General features: G+C 43.6%; 1 long non-coding RNA gene across 9 annotated transcripts in view; it reads left to right on the top strand.

Moving 5' to 3' along the window:
• Positions 1–9937: 9937 nt before the first annotated feature.
• Positions 9938–14765, top strand: part of LOC113604101 (uncharacterized) — a 79831-nt gene continuing 75003 nt past the window's right edge. For 4 of the 9 annotated variants that reach the window (XR_008296730.1, XR_008296729.1, XR_008296728.1 and 1 more), the window contains exons 1-2: positions 13419–13567; positions 13912–14091. This is a non-coding gene — a long non-coding RNA (uncharacterized LOC113604101). Of the gene's footprint in view, positions 10043–13418; positions 13568–13911; positions 14092–14765 lie in introns of those variants that run through there. The other 5 variants (XR_003425934.2, XR_003425935.2, XR_003425932.2 and 2 more) reach the window with 2 other exon arrangements.

Here is a 14765-nt window from a genome sequence, read left to right as displayed (position 1 = left end):
CATCGGTAACTTAAGGATGAGAAAGAGAAAGAAAGTAGAAATTGCTTGACTAATGTAAGTTATTTCATGAATAATAGATTCATAGTTTTTAATTCATGGTTTAAAAGTGTAAATCCTTTTGTTATGTGGGTTTTAAGAGCATCTCATGAATGTACTCCAGGGCCTTTGTCACGCTTCTGAGACCTTCTACTAAGTAGGCACATTACTTTCCCAATTAACTCATTTATTACAACCTAAATTCCCATTAGTTTTTAGAATTGAATTGGGAGAGACAAATGTATTTCTTTACTAATGATTCAAAACATAAGGTAACTACTTACCTTGGCGAGTAGTTTAGATTTTTTGGTCAGAGTTGGAGTGTCTCTTTAGAGAAGACTAGACGTTGAGTAGCTGCAGTGTTGAGGCTGGCCCGTCTTCAGGGTCTGGGTCTCTTCTGACCATAGAAGCGCTCCCCCTATATGGGCTCGACTTCATTCTCCCCATCTGCAAAATGAAAATTCCATCCCAAGACTTGCTTCCCTTTTGGAATAGAGGACATGCACTGGGCTGAACATCAAAAAGCCTGGGCTCTGATTCTGGCTACCCACCTGGAGCAGTGAATCTCGACCTCCTGTGGCCTCAGTTTCCTCCTGTGCTAAATTAGAACCATGCTCCGAGGCTACTTCCTCTCAAAATTTGTGTATTAGGTAAGGCTCTCTGGTTGCAAGCATCCAAAGGAGTTCACAGAATTGGAGTCTAAAAAGAAACGCATAAGCAGGCCTCAGAAAGGAGAAGAGTAGGAAAGGTCAAGGTTGAGAGAAGCAGGACGTAACAACCCAGCATCCCCTCAGGATGCTTCCACAGGACACAGGATGCTCGTTGTACCACCTGAGATTCAGCTTCCTATATCCAAGCATTTGATTGTCTGATACTCATTCCCAGGTCAGGGATGGGCCTCCAAGCCTGGCCAGGCCTAGCCAATGCTCTCTTCCTACAAGTAGAATTTCAGGGAAAATGACTGACAGAATACAAAGGTAGTAAGATATGCTCTCAGGGGAATCAGGCTGCAGATTTTAAGGAGCAGGTCCAAGGTCTTGTCTCTAAGAGACTATGTAACATGTCTTCTTTTCTTTTTTTTCTTTTTTCTTTTCTTTTCTTTTCTTTTCTTTTTTTTTCTTTTCTCTTTCCTTTCCTTTTCTTCTTTGTTTGTCAGTTTGTGTGTGTGTTTGTTTGTTTTGGACACACCACAGGACGGGAGGAACATCCTCAGAACGGAAATAGAGAGAGAGAGAGAGGAGTCCAGAGGCACACAGAAAATAGTGACATAGACTCACAAGGATGTCCATAGGGCACACCATGCACACAGAGACAGTCCAGGGACACCAGCTACACAGACATACAGGGGGAGACATAGAGCCAACATACCTCCCACCCCCCACCCCCCGCCCCCCCACCGCCGCCCCTCAGGTGCACGGTTCTGGCAACACTCGACACACGTGGATATATACATAGAATATGAACCCTCCCATGGAGACGTGCTGGGCACACACAGACACACAGAGTGCACAGACACACAAATATAGAGGATATAATGCCGAGTGAAGTAAGTCAGACAGAGAAAGACAAAGCTACAGCATGACATCACTCGTACATGAAATATAAGAAACAAAACAGATACACGAAGAAACAGAGACAAACAACAACAAAAACCCAGACTCCTAAAGACAGAGCACACACTGGTAGTGATCAGAGGGCAGGTTGGGGGTTGGGATGGCTGAAACAGATAAAGGGGATTAACATCCCCTTTGTTAACATTCCCCTTTGTTGGAAAAAGTAAGTAGACTTTGCTTTAGGGAATGTTCTCCCCCCCATCAGATACAGGCTTTGCAGATGTTTTAGCAATCTATCATTGCAGAAAAAACAAAACAAAACAAAACAAAACTACCTCAAAACTTAGTGGCTGGCTGAAGACAAAACCATGACATTGCCCATGATTCTCAGGGGCAGGACTTTGGGCAGGGCTCAGGGAGGATGCCCTGTCTCTGCTCCACATGGTGTCAGCAGCAGAGGCTGTGCTGGGGCTGGGGACATCCACAACGGCCTCTCACAAGTCGGGCAGCTAGTGCTGGCTGTCAGCCGGGAGCCCCAAACCACATCTCTGCTTAATTTCTTCCCCCCCGCCAGCCTGCATCCCTTCACCAATCCTCACTTTGGTCCCTGCTTCTAGGAAACTCAGCCTGTGTCCCCGGGCTTCCATGTCCTCACCTGCACATGACAGAGGTGCAGCCAAATTGTGCGTCAAGGCCTTTCAGGCTGGGCTTGGGCACACCGGTTTCTCCTGCTCTCCTCTATCTTCCATCCTGAGTGAAGGGGGAGTTTTCCCCAGATCCTGAAATCCAGAATGTTCAATGGGCAGTAGAAGGTTCATAGGCTTTCAAGTCACACAGATCTAAATTTACTTCTGGCTGTGGGGCCACGGACCTGCTCCTTGACTACTCTGATCCCCAGTTTCCTCATTAGGAAAATGAGGCTATCTGTACCTATCTCGGAGGATTGTTATGAGAATTAACTGCAGTAAAACATACGAGGCACAGCTAGAGGGCCTGGTACATAGAAGGTGCTTAGTAAATGTTATTTCTTCTTTTCTTCTCCTGCTCAAAGGCTCCATCCTTCTAGGACTGTGTTACATTCCCCCAGGAAGAAAAAGATCAAAAATCCTGGTATACTGTGTTTTCCCATGACATGGTTTGAGGGGTAACGTCGCTTGAATGATGTCCTTGGGAGCACAGTGATTTGGTGTGAAGTGTCAACAGCTGAGATTTAATCCTGACTCCTAACCCAGGGGTGTGGTAGGGTCTTGAGAGCCATGATTCCCTAGTGTTTAAAGAAATAAAAGTTATGTTAATTCCAGCGGTCTTATTTCCAAGGTTACAGGATTCAATAAAGGAAACAAGATGAGAAAAGGGATTTCTACCTTTTTCATATTTATTGAAAGAAATGCATGCCCATCAACCCCCTTCCTGCTGCAATCTAGGCAGTACAGGATTAAAGTCAAAAGCTATTCAGACAGCCTTAGAACTTCAGTGAATGATTTACCTATTTGTTTCTGAGTCAATAAAAGCTCAGGACTAGACCTCAGAAATGAAAACCACAAAATTGTTCACTTATTTTACTACCAGTCTCTCCGCTTTTATGTCCCCTAACTTATAAGCCCTTTCTAAGTTCTCACATTTTTAATGTTTTGCCAATAAAAAGTGAGCATGACTTCTTTCTTCCTACAGGTAGCAAGCCACGGCTACATTTAAGTGAGGCTTCAGACGGCACGGCTCCACGGCTGAATTCATGCAATCCTGGTACCGTCATGAAGGATGGCCTTTGAGAGCCGTTTTCTATAATATGTCTCTTGGCGATGCTGCTTCCTTGCTCACACAGCTTGCCTGAAACTTTGAGTTTCCTTCCTTCACTAGAGAGCCACAAACTCTAATTGTTCAATTAATTTTACAGCGAGACCAGCATGGCATTCACAAGAGTGTTGTAGGATCATTTGTTAAGCACCACGTTTCACATACAAGATAGCAACTTGAACCAACTTTCAAAGCATTTATTTTTATTTACACTCATTCCAGGCTTGCTCAGCAAGTGAGATGGCATGAGGCAACCTAGATGTCAGACAGATGCAAGAAATAGCTCAATAAGTCACAGAGAATTTACTGACTGGCACAAGTTTTTGTGCATGATTTACGGTCTTAGGTCCATAATTTAAGGAACGCTCATGATTAACTCTCTGCTCTACTTTTTTTTAAAAAAATTTTTTTAATGTTTTTATTTTATTTTTGAGACAGAGACAGAGCATGAGCAGGGGAGGAGCAGAGAGAGAGGGAGACACAGAATCTGAAGCAGGCTCCAGGCTCTGAGCTGTCAGCACAGAGCCCGACGCTTGGCTCGAAACCATGAACTGTGAGATCATGACCTGAGCTGAAGTCGGATGCCCAACCGATTGAGCCACCCAGGCGCCCCTCTCTGCTCTACTTTAAGACAATGCACAGAAAAAATAAATTAAAAAGGACACTATATATTTAGCCTCACTAATAATCAAAGAAATACCACTTAAAATAATTGCAAGAGGGGCATTTGGGTGGCTCAGTCGGTTGAGCGTCCAACTTCGGCTCAGGTCATGATCTCACGGTCCGTGAGTTCGAGCCCCACATCGGGCTCTGTGCTGACAGCTCAGAGCCTGGAGCCTGCTTCGGATTCTCTGTCTCCCTCTCTCTCTGCCCCTCCCCAACTCGCACTCTGTATCTCTCTCTCTCTCCCTGTCTCTCAAAAATAAAGAGTAAAAAAAAAAATAAAAAAAAAAACTGCAAGGTTTCTGTCCATTAACTTGGCAAGGGTATTTTATTATTTTTTTTAATGTTTAATTATGTTTGAGAGAGATACAACATGAGCAAGGGAAGGCCAGAGAGAGGGAGACACAGAATATGTAGCAGGCTCCGGGCTCTGAGGTGTCAACACACAGCCTGACGCAGGGCTCGAACTCATAAACCACAGGATCATGACCTGAGCCACGAGATCCGACGCTTAACCGACTGAACCACCCAGGTGCCCCTTAACTTGGCAAATTTAAATTGTATGGGAGAGTATATGAAGTTGGGCACCATCATACACTTCTGGTATAGGTATAAATTAGGGCAGCCATTGTGGAGAGCAGTTTGGCATTCTGTGTCAAAACCCATAAAAAGAAAACTTTTGACCCAGTGCACTTCAATAATTAACTCTAAAGAAATAACCAGAGGGGTACCTAGGTGGCTCAGTCGGTTGAGCAACCAACTCTTGATTTCGGCTCAGGTCATGATCTCTCAATTTGTGGGTCTGAGCCCTGCATTGGGCTCTGTGCTGACATTGCAGAGCCTGCTTGGGATTCTCTCCCTCTCTCTCTGCCCTTCTGCCTCTCTCTCTGTCTCTCTTTCTCTCAAAATAAATAAATAAACTTTAAACAAAAGGAAATAACCAGAGACAGAAATAACCAGAGACATGCTCAACAATCTTTTGGCAAACACATTAGTGAAAGTATAATCCGTTACAATAAGAACTGGAAAGAAATAACAAACACCAAAAATTTAGTTCAATAACCAATGCCACGTCCATTCAATGAAACACTATATGCCTGTCAAAAAGAATTTTTCAGAGAAGATGAAAAAATAATTGTTACAAGAAATAGAACTACATAAGGGCATAGTATAGTAGCCATTTGATTTCAAGTAAACAGAAATACATGTGTCTATAGATATTTCTATGTGAGTATGTATATATGTATATATGCATGTATATGTATATATTTATTCATGTATGTGTGTGAGCTTAACGCATCATCTTTTTCCTAGATCACTCCCTAAACTTGTCCTCCTGCTTCCATTTCACACCAGTTAATTCTCTACAAAGCAGTAAGAGGACCTTCTTAACTAGATCATGGCACTGCCTTGCTCTAAATCTCTAATGCATTCTTTCTACATTTAGAATAAAGCTAAACTCATTCCCAATGCCTTCAGGACCATGTGTGGTATGTCCCCTTTCTGTCCTTCTGTTCTCATCTGTAACTCACTGTCTCTGTTTCTATATGAACAATGAATAACCTTTGGGCAAAACTGCTCTCATAATCTGAGTAAAGTTGCAAGCCACAGGTGCATGTTCTTCAAGTGGGTTAAGTCAGAGATGGGCAAAAATGTCAGACAACTAGATAGCAGCTCACTCAGTTCCTCTTCTATGTCACCAAGGAGTCAGTGGTGACGTGCAGTGGGGCTGGGATGGGGGCAGAGGAAGAGGAGCAGAGGCCAATTCCCTTGAAATATTTATTCTCAACTTACTCCTCTGGAGCTGCTGAGAAATCTCAGGGGGATTGCTAAAATAAGCTTTTAAAGATTTCATGGGTCTGCTCTGAAAACGTAGCCTGGAGGGGGGCTTATTAATAAAATCTTTCTGCTATGGGTAGAATCTTATTTAGCTAATGTTACTTCTGTTTCCACGAGTTCCCTGACATTTGCAAGCCAACTAGTAACATGAACAAGGTGCATTTTGTTTTTGTTTTCTAAAGCTCCATTTATTTCATACGTGGGCTTCTTGTCCAAACAAGCTCACCTCACTGAATATTTGTTAAGTGAGAAAAGAGGGAAAAAAGAAAGTTAGGAAACAGGGATCTTTACTTAAATTTCCCACAATCTTACCAACCAGAGATAAACACATGGGCATATATCATTCCAGTCACATATTTGTACATATAATATATGTACAATATATTATATGTATAATATACATATGTATAATATATAACATATGTTATATATAATATATACATATAATATATAATTATATATAATATAATAATATATAATATATATTAATAAAGACATACATACCATACACATATGTATCGGCAAGATCACATGTATATATCAACATGGGGTCAAATGGAAACATTATAATGGCTTCTCATTTACAGGAAGTACAGATTCCACAGAGAAACCCAGCAAGATCACCAGGCTGATTTTTCAGTTTTTCTTCAACTTGTCTACATTTTCACAGAAAGATCTTTTCCTGGCCCCCATTGTAATAAATGGGCAGAAAGGACAAAAGCTTAGCCAGACATCAACAGAGGCCAAACTTTACTTTGAAAAGCCAGAAATTTAGCTCTTGATTTAGCCACATTGACTAGGCTCCATAATTTCCAAACTCTGATGTTTTGCTCTTGCTTCCCTTTCTGCACACACTGACTTTCCCATCTACCTTTTGCGTGTGAAAATCCTTTCTTTCAAAGCCCATCTCAAGTGACCCATCCATGTGGTCACCTTTTTCTGGTCTGAATCCCATGCCTTTTCTTTGTAATTCTTTTAGAGGACTTATTTCAAACTGTCTGGTTCCAGTGGTTTCTCTGTTTGCTTGGCCTTCACTCTGCCCCAAAGAGCATCACCAGCCTAACTAGGGGGAACCAAGCCTCCATATTCCAGAGTTTACCTTCTCTTTTTTAAATGTTGTGTCAGATCCTGGTGAGAGGAACCAAGAAAAAAATGACTGAGGGGGGTGAATAGAAGGAGACTCAGGCCCTACTTTGCTGGAGAGGGACTAGTCCCCACTAAAGAGAGACCAGCAAGTGGCACGTGTATGTGTGTGTGTGTGTGTGTGTGTGTGTGTGTGCGCGCTGGCTTTCCAGCCTCCACATTAACTGCAAAAGGAAGAAATCCATCACTGGAAGCATCAATTTATCAACACCTATGAGGAGTCAGCCCTATTACTAAGTACTTCACCCATATCATCTTACATAATCTTTTTAAAAATCACATGGATAATCAATCCCATTTTAAAGATGAGGTGACTGAGGCCCAGAAAGGTCAAGTAACTTCTTCATAGTCACTTGGCTAAAAAGCAGCAAGTTGGGAGGTAAGGCCAATTTTATGAGCTTTTAAGCCCATGATTTAACCATTTCATTGCACTGCCTCCCAGTGGAGACGGGGGTGCAGAGGTTTGGCAATACTTGCTGAGAAGAGGCAGAGAGGGCAGTGACCTGATCCAAGAGAGGCAGTATTCAGCCTGGAGCTGGACACCCCTCCTCTTCACAGTAGTAGCAAGTGTGTGTGTGTGTGTGTGTGTGTGTGTGTGTGTATTAGGGGGAAGGCAGGTGGAAGAGTCCCTGGGGCTGCTCTGCCCTGACACTTTATCAAGGAACACCCCCCCCTCTTGAGGACATGGCCCAGGAGACACTTGAAGACTGGCTAGCGAGATTCAGTGGGATTCAGTGTGGGCTTCAGCTGGCTCCAGTCCAGTGAGGATGGCTGTCAAGCAGTTGGCAACTTTAGTTGGAAGAGAAGTTCTGGCTGTGAAGGCAAGAGAGATTGGAGTGTCGCCCAGGGAAGTGCTAGCTCATGCCTGAGTCAGGAGCCACTGAGAGTGTGGAAACTGAGGCAGGGAAAGGGCTACCGTTCCCAGGAAGCTCCCAAAGAGAAGGGATTTCTGGTTCTTGCCACTGAGTTAGTGAGTTGAGCTCAAATAGCTAGTTCTGTGTTATTCTTACCATTGAAAGTGTGCTTTAATCCTTGATTATTGGGTCTCTAGCACTGCCAGGGTTTAGATGAATATGTCTATTAAAAGAGGGGGAAAACCCCTAACTTTGGGGCGCCTGGGTGCATTAAGCATCTGACTCTTGATTTTAGCTCAGGCCATGATCTCACGGTTCATGAGATTGAGCCCCACATCGGGCTCTGCACTGACAGCACAGAGCCTGCTTGGGATTCTCTCTCTCCCTTTCTCTCTGCCCCTCCCTCACTCACACTCTCTGTCTCTCAAAATAAACTTTAAAAGAGGGGAAAATAGGGGTGCCTGGGTGGCTCAGTTGGTTAAGGTCCAACTCTTGGTTTCAGCCCAGGTCATGATCTCACAGTTCCTGAGTTCAAGCCCTGCATCAGGTTCTATGCTGACAGTGTAGAGCCTGCTTGGGATTCACTCTCCCTTTCTTTCTGCTCCTCTCTGTCTTTCTCTGTCTCTCTCTCAAAATAAATAAATAAACTTTTTTAAAAAGTTAAAAAAATAAAAGAGGGGACAAAACCCCTAACCTACATGCAGTTACTTTGGAATGTTAAGAGAATAAAGGTTCCACATGACTGCCCTGCCCTTGCACACTGCTCTGTGCTTCTAGTCACGGTTGGGAGGAGGAAAGCCCTCCTACTTTGACCTTAAGCCCAGCCTAAAAACTTAGTCAGAGGCTTGGGAAGTTGTCAAGGCAAAGCTAAAGTGGAGAACCCGGAGACTGCTCATTTGGTCACGGAGAGTGTATTACCAATTCATTCACTATGAAATGGAAGAGATAGGAGGTGATACAACATAGGAGGCTAAGTTGCTACCAAATAAATTAATAGGAATTTTGAATGTTTCCTCTGGGCAGCTGACATGATAGGGCTTCAAGACCCTGGGACACGGAGAGAAAGGAAGATAGTAGAAAGATCTCAGCAGAGAGAGGAAAAGTGGGCCCCCAAACAGCTAAGAGGGACAGCTGGGGCCTTAGGAAGAAGATGCCACCAGTAAGGGTCTCTTTGTAAATGTGCATTGTAGTTAACCTCTTTGTTATGCTGCGCTTTTGTAGCATGTATGCATTTTAGAAGTTATAAAGCAAATGTGCAAAATAAATCCTTTAATTTTTTCTAAAATAAAAATTAACTCGTTTTTTTGAGCTCCCCTCTCACTGAGGTCCAGAAATGTTGTCTAATTCAATTTGATAATCGAGAGAGAAAAAAACATAGTTTCATCATATCTCTCCATCCCTCTCCCACTGTCTCTCTCTCTCACTCCTGATTGGCATTAAGTTTTGGCGGGGGGGGGGGGGTTGGAGCCTCAAGGCATCAGGACAGTAGAGACACTGCATCTTGTAGGGACTGCATTTGGTTGCAAGTAGGAGACAATGCCTTGTATGACAAAGAAAGACTGGAAGTAGAAGTCCAGGGTTGATAGGGTGGTTCTGTGGCCCTAGCAAGGACCCTAGCACTTTCTACCTTTTTCCTAGCATTGTGAATTTTGTCTCCATGCATGTCTCCTGGTCAGTGCCAGGTAGCTCCTTCACCTTCAGCATCTTGTTTCCATTCCAGAAGGAAAGAAGAGGAAGAGCAGAGGTCAAAAGGCACAGATTAGCTGCACCTTTTGGAAAAAATTTCCCAACTTCTGCTTATGTCTCAGCAGCCTAGATTGTGTCCTACCATCATTCTTAGCTTGAACAAAGTTTGACAATGTAATTTTGTGTTCTTTAACATCTCAGAGCAAAATGGCCGTGTGGTACTACAGAAGAGACGATGGCTTTCATCAGGCACCCGGCCGTGTCTCTCACAGATGTCAACTGTCCACACCAGCGTCCTTGGAGACACAGTTTCTCCTCAAATGCCTAGGAATCAACCTGATTTCCACTGACATTTACCTTCCTTCTTCACAGCAGATTTTATTCAGGAGACGGTGGATGGAAGGGTGACCTTACTGATTTGGGCATCTAACACCAGAGGAGACCCAAATGCTGTTTCAAAAGCTACTCATTTGGGTAAGTGAATCCGCTGTAGCATTTAGATTACTCTCTTTTATTCTTACTCTTGGGACCTGGGCACTGCGGTAACATCTGCAATTTACTAAAGGCTGGAATAGATCTAAATCCCACAGAAAATAAATGTTTCCATCTCATGCTACTCTCTGATAAATTTCAGTGCTTCATTAACCCCAACCTCAAACAACACTGTAAATTCTCTGTCTCTGAGCAGTGGAATCTTGACAATGTCCTTTTGTTCTGGAATGTGAGTTTCTTTGGTGAAAAAGACACAAACACATCACCCCTTTTGTCCAGCTACTGAAAAGCAGGTCTCCAGATAATTTAAAGATACAATGAAGTAAGTAGCTTTTGCCTTTTGTCAAGATCAAAAGCTGACTTGAAGATGAATGAATTACGATTCATTCCTAATGACTATCAGCACATTACCCCAAACTTTCTGTGAGCTATTCTATCTGTTGTGTCAAAGGAACACTTTGGGGTCAACAAGTTTGCACTGTGTTTCATGAGTTTCTCTTGGGTTAGTGGTGATTTAGGCTCCTTTAGGATTCTCTGGCAGACTGCCTTTTCAGACATCCAGCATCCTCTTCGCAGAACACTGGATGCGCAGCAACTTTGGGGAATCTTCCCTGAGACACTGGTGTCTGCAGCTCCTGGTCTGACAAAAGGGAAGACTGTCCAGGGAGTCGATAAAAAAAATTGTCACTCTTAGACGTCTGAAAGGAATAAGATCCCTCTGGGAGGGCTTGGGGAGCGGTGAGGACTTGAGAGACTAGAGCAGCTACTATTCACTCCTTTTCAGTCACAGACCTCTCCGAGAAGCTCATGAAACCTACAGATCTCTATTCAGACACACAGCGCTCTGCAGCCCCTTTTTATGTGTGTATTTATTCAGGGGAGGCAAAGAAGGATTTAAGCTCATGTTAAGAGCCTTTACTCCAAGAAGACAATTGTCCTGGCAGAAAGTGTGGCCATGCCTCTCCCTTCGTGGCAGAATCTGAGGTGAGGCAAGAGGAAAGGCTGAGAAACAGCAGAAGATACAGCAGGGAGCATCGGATCCTAGCTGATTTCTTCCCACATGGCTACTCATCTTCAAAGCTGGAGATCTCAGCCCCTCCTTCGGTCCTGTCCAATCTCAGATGTATGGACCAAGCCTGGCATTTTTTCAGCTCTGTTCTTTCACTTGCGGGTCTAGATCAAGAAGCCAGGCTTTTGCCATGCTCTTATGAAACAATCCTTGCTATATATTCTATTTTCAGGCTTGGATCTCATCTTTTGCCCTTCTGAGTTTCTAGAGTCCTGTCCCCAAGATGTGAATGGGCCTTGGATTTTTTCTCACAGCCCAGCTCTCACCTTTCTGTGCCGTTGGCCGTGATTACAGGCTGATTATAGTTCATATTATTTCCAGATGACGCCAGGAGAAAGTGTCAGCAATGAGTGATGGGCCTTTCTTAGGTCCTCTGGAGTTTTTCAGGTTCAAGTTCATCAATGAAATAGGTGCCCTTCAATACCTTTGTACCTTCTCCCCTTTCCTTCGTGAAACATTATTTTGTCAGATTCTATTAGATTCAAGGTCATATCTCCTGTCTTCAAGAAGTTTATGCTCTAGTGGGACAAAAAGAGAAATATAATGTGATATGCATCATAAAAGTAAGATAAACAGTGAGGAGACTGTGATACACAATGCTCAGAGGGAAAAAAATACTGGTTTTGATCCAAAGGGTCTAGGAAGTCAGGGATTTGAACAGAGTTCTGATAGATGGTGATGTTTCCTACAGGACAGGCATTCTCAATCTTCTCTTTTATAGACCTTTGAGAATCTCGTGAAATGGGAGACAAAAAGGCTAAAAAGGTCTCTGAGAACTGTGGTAAAACTAGCTCAGAATTAGGTCCTGGATTGTGGCCACAAAATTGGAGTGACCTGTACAAGTCCTTCTTCAAGATGCATCTTGATGACTGTATCTATAAAATAGCATTGAAGGACATATGATTAGATGATAATCCACATCTCCATTTTAAAATTATATCACTATATAATTCTATGACCTAGTTCATCACTCTGGATACTTAGGTTATTTTAAAGAAGTTACATATTTTCCTAACAAAAGACACAAATATAACCCTTTTTCCTCATCCAAAAAATCATAAAATCGTTGGAAAGTGCATGATACACACACTGGGATTTTAAAGAACCTAACATTTTACACATGTTTAAAGGGGTTCCTCAGAGTAATAAAGTCCAACCTTTACTGAGTCAATTATGTGTCAGGAAAGTTGCTAAGAGCATTATATACATTGTATCATTTAATCTTCACATTAAGTCAGTGGATTAAATGCTATGGTTATCATTCCCATTTTACAGATGCAGAAACTGAGGCTTGGAGAGATAAAGTTACTTTCCTAATGAATCTCAGTTGGATCTGAATTTCGACATTCTGACTCTTACAGCTTAAGTACCCTATGGCTGCTGTGGTTAGTGGAGTGAGATTTCCAGTGAAGTGAGATTTTTCATCAGTGTTTTATAATGCTTCTTAGGTCACAGATACTGTGAAAGTCTCATGAATTCCCAGTGTGTAAGCTTTCATCCAAAAAGACAAACACATCCACACACACACACTTACAAAAGTGCACTTGTAGATATATTCAGAATCCCAGAAACTCTTTTGAGGGCCATCTGTAGATTCAGGTTTCCCTACTGAAAGTCAAAAATGGCTGGAGCAGACTATGGAAGGGCTGGTCAAGATCAGTCAAGGACATAGATGACTCACCTCGTCTATCTTTTTGGAAGAGTAGAGGGCATGGCTGTTGGTTCAAACAGAGGTAGAGTTGGCAGAAGAGGCCCATACAAGGATGCCCCATGACAGACTGTCAGTCTGGTGAGGTTACTGACATACCATTGTACAAGGGGCAAGGACATCAGGACTCATACCGTCCATGACAGCAGGATCATCTTTCCCCAATCACTCTTTATTCGCCAGAGACCTCCTTGGCTTGTCCCGGAATATAGCACCCCCTTGGAAGTGATGTAGGCCTTTCAAAACCAATTCTAGAAAAGCGCATTCTCTCTGCTTACCCTTCCTCATGGCGAGGCAGGCAGTCAAATCCAGCTGTTGAATAGCACACGAAGGGTAAAAATTCTCAAATGGTGGGTAAAAACTCCAACTCAGTTGTGTTTTCCCACCGAAGAGAACCCCTTGGAAATCAAGACTGAAATGTATGTCACAATAACACATTTGCTGCTTCCTTTGCTGCTTCTCTTCCGGATGTTTGTGAATTTTTGTTTCACCCAGACGAGGCCGGCTTGCGAGGGAAAGGTGATGCCGTTCGTCCACTAGGGGGAGACTTGCCCACATTTATAACCACTCCTTGGGGCGGCCTGCCCCTGGCTTTAGATAAGAATTGGAACTTGATTACCGCAGCAGCTCATTTACTCCGTTTCCTTGGCTGAGCGAGGCATTTGAGTTTGATTAACAAGATTTTCTACTTGACGTTCAACTCTCATTTTCCGAAGCGCTGAGGACGGGAGTAAGGACTATTATGCAAATAAGCTAGTGACTCCCCCTGCCCCTCCCTGGAGGCGGGGGGGGGGGGGGGGGGGAGGGCGCTCGGAGATGAGTGGCTCTAACTGGACCCTGGGGGTGCCCGCAGCCCGTGCCTTATTTAGGGAAAGCGCAGCTGCCGCACCGGGAGCTCCAACGTGGGCAGGGCTGCGGACCCAAAATACGCACTCTGCAGCCGGCCCTACCGGTGCCTTTTATAGCTTGTTTGCGGCCAGGCTGACTCACACAGCTAAGACAGCAAAATGTACCTGAAGCGACGTCTGATGGTATTCAAATATCCCTATTTTCTTTTCTATTTTTCTCTCCCAGCTTCCGTCCCTCTCCATCACCTCTGCCAACTTACGCCTCCGCCTCCGGGCCTCGGAGCCGCCTTGGCAATGGCCAGTCCTGCGATTGGTTCCCAGCGGTGAAGGAGCTACTGACTCCGACCTTGTCTGAAGGTTACTTCTCAAGTTCGTGCATTTTCTCAGCGATGTGCATTCAAATTAGGTCTGGAATTGTGTGTCTTCTGTCAAGATTTGCCACACTCATAAACACACACACCCTTCGCTGAGTTTCATTTTTCTGACTTTGGAAATCATTTGAATCAGAAGAGTTTTCTTTGTTAAACCGGAAGGTGGAGGGCCTGAGTGTCACATAACGTGCCCACCCTTCTTACTCCTTGAATTTGAATTTGTAGTGGGCCTATGCAGTTAAAGAATAGCCAGGGAGCTCAGCTATAGATCTTTATTTTCTTTTATTACCCTTAACATGTACTATTTGATTCAGAAGAGGGACGACCATCCTTACCTGCCACTATTCTCCATATCTGGGGACACCTTCCTAATTTAATATCTATCTAAGAGCAATAAACTAATTTTTTTTAATGTTTTAAACTGAAACCAATGGTAGGTATTTTGCCTTCTAAGAAAAGAAGTATAGTGTATATTGTTGGGGGAAACAAACCCTGTCTGCTGCTACTTTTCCATTGCAGAAGAGAGGGGAGGTTGATAGGGGACAGTTCTAGGAAAAGAGGAGCACTGGTAAGTGTGGGTATACAAAGGTAAGCCCTGAGCTGAGTGTGGATGTGGGGGGCAGGGAGGAGAGGAGACTGTTCCTCCACAGGATGAATTTGGGTAGGTGTGCTCTGAAGGGAGGTGCTGTGGAGAGGGCTGGAAGAGGAG

This window comes from Acinonyx jubatus, chromosome A2, assembly GCF_027475565.1.
Source record: "Acinonyx jubatus isolate Ajub_Pintada_27869175 chromosome A2, VMU_Ajub_asm_v1.0, whole genome shotgun sequence".
Lineage (NCBI taxonomy): Eukaryota > Metazoa > Chordata > Mammalia > Carnivora > Felidae > Acinonyx > Acinonyx jubatus.
The sequence above is the reverse complement of the archived record's forward strand: the minus strand, read 5'-3'. Positions and strand labels throughout refer to the sequence as shown.